At 37.7% G+C, this 2,474-nt stretch overlaps 1 pseudogene across 1 annotated transcript; it reads right to left on the bottom strand.

Moving 5' to 3' along the window:
- Nucleotides 1–891: 891 nt before the first annotated feature.
- LOC308438552 (coenzyme Q-binding protein COQ10 homolog B, mitochondrial-like) lies at nt 892–1,612 on the bottom strand (annotated as a pseudogene). The gene has a single exon. The product of its transcript is annotated as a coenzyme Q-binding protein COQ10 homolog B, mitochondrial-like (transcript).
- Nucleotides 1,613–2,474: the final 862 nt, after the last annotated feature.

Raw genomic sequence — 2,474 nt, 5'->3', positions numbered from 1 at the left:
ATTTCTTTTTTTTTTTTTTACAAAAAAAAAAAAAAACCAATTTAACTTTGTTATGTCATGACTTCAGCCCTTACACTGATTTAAAAAAATAATATTCGTTTAGAATATTATTGGAAGTGACTATGCACAGTAAATAGAAAATGGCCTGTGTGGTGGAGACATTACTACTGGTCTGTCTTCAGTGGCAGACAGAATTTTCACACACTATCAGCATTTGAAAGTGCAAAGCACCTGGAAGTTTCAAATGTCTAGAAAAGTAGCTCAGAGCTCTGGACCACTCACCAAATAAAACAGAACACAAGAAAGAAAAGAACAAAACAAAACTCCACTCAGTACATCTGGGAAACCACCCCTCAATACTCAACTATCTACTGCTGCCCATAAGAATAGTTTAAATTTCCCAAAGTGCTAAGACTTCACCAGCAGTATTTTAGATCAAAGTTTTAATGTTAACTATATGATTACTCAAATACACTAAGCCGTATGGCATGCCCAACAACAATAAGTTACAAATAGTCTGAACCTAATAACTTAAACATGATATGGTTAATATAACACACACGTATCTCAGCTAACCTTTCATGTAAGGTGAGAATTAAAAGACTGTTCATCTGCACTCCAATGAGGAATGTGGTATCCTAGCAACAGTGACGACATCCATTATTACAAAGGCAGAGCCTGCAAATGTACACATTACTTAGTTACACTTGATTGAAGAAATAATTCTATGTATAAGCGGGTCCATATTCAATGTGCAAATTTTCAATGGAGCAGACTTAGAATCAAGGCAAGTTTAACAAATGCTTTCTGACTTCTCAATGGACGGTGAAAGGACTTCCTGAAAGTGAACAAACTAGTCAAGATTAGGTGGAAGCAGCTCTTATTTTCCTCTTAGGTGTGGTGAATTTCATGAAACATTAATTCCTGAGGAATGTTTGTCTCTGGACCATACAGTTTACACACTCTTCTTTCAAAGGCCGCTACCATCTGTTTCATAACTTCATCGAAGAACAGTGTAGTGAGCTGAGAGTGCAGAAGAGAGCGGAATTCAAAAGAAATTGAAAAATCCAAGGTACAAGTTCTCGGATAGCCAAGAAGACCTGGGCTAAAACGCAAAGTAGACTCCAAATGATTGAAAAGTTTCCCATCAGTACAAGATGCCTTTACCAAATGTGGTTTTACCAAGGTTACTATTGATGTATATAGCTCCAAAACAGGTGGAAACCCAATTTCTAATCGGGTTTTACAATATCCGGATCTCCTTGATATTATATCTGATTTTTTTACACCACGGAACGAAATGCTTATAATCCTCCATCCCTGGCACCACATCATACATCTCCTGCATCGAGTACCCTATAACTCTTCTCTCTGAATACTCCTTTCGTTTATTTACTAGTGGCGCAGTGACTCTGAAGAAGGTTCTTGCACAGATCTCTTTAGGGAAAACTGAGGCACACGGTGGAAGGGTTCTGTTCATCAGTACACCACAGGGAGCTAAGTATCTCACGTTGCGCGCAGACCCCTGCGCCGGGGCTTCCATCACAGTCGACTTCGGACGGCACCCCGATGCCACTCTTGTCAGGGCCCTCTAACTGGTCCGAGCTGCCATGATCTTCTTAACATTTTCCATTTCTGTAGTTATGTCTCCCTTTTCATTTCTGATTCTGAGAATTTGGATACTGCCTCTGGACCGCTTAGTTAGTTTAGGTATGGGTTTATCTACATGGTTGATTGTCTCAGAGAACCAGCTTTTGGTTTTGTTGATAATTTGTATTATTCTTTTTGTTTCTATTTGGTTGATTTCAGCCCTGGGCCTTAATATTTGAAGGTTATTTTGTGACCAATTATATGATCAATATTTGAGAAGGTACCATGAGGTGCTTAGAAGAAGGTATATTCTATTCTTTTAGGGTGAAATGTAATTTAGATATCTGTTGAATCCATTTGGATCATAACCTCTATTAGTTTCATTGTGTCTCTGTTTAGTTTCTATTTCAATACCTTCTTCATTGGTGAAAGTGGGGTGTTGAAGTCTTCCACTATTATTGTGAGGGTCTCAATATGTGTTTTGGGATTTAGTAAAGTTTCTTTTATGAATGTGGAGGCCCTTGCATTTGGCACATAGATATTTAAAATTGAGGCTTTCTCCTGGTGGACTTTCACTTTGATGAATATGAAGCCTTCATCCTTATCATGTTTGATATTTTTTGGTTGAAAGTCTATTGTATTGGATATGAGGATGGCAACTCCAGCTTTTTTTCTGGGACCATTTACTTGGAAGACTTTTTTCCATCTTTTCACTATGAGAGAGTGTCAGTCTTTGTTATTGACATGTGTTACTCCTATTCAGTTAAATGTTAAATCTTGTTTGTGTATTCCATAGTAGAGTTAAGTCTATTAATATTAAGAGATACTAAAGACAGATGGCTGTTGGGTCCTGTTATATTTGGTTTTGTCGGTGGCTTTATGAG

The sequence above is a fragment of the Micromys minutus genome, assembly GCF_963924665.1.
Source record: "Micromys minutus genome assembly, chromosome: 28".
Classification (NCBI taxonomy): domain Eukaryota; kingdom Metazoa; phylum Chordata; class Mammalia; order Rodentia; family Muridae; genus Micromys; species Micromys minutus.
This window is presented reverse-complemented; position numbering and strand designations above follow the sequence as displayed.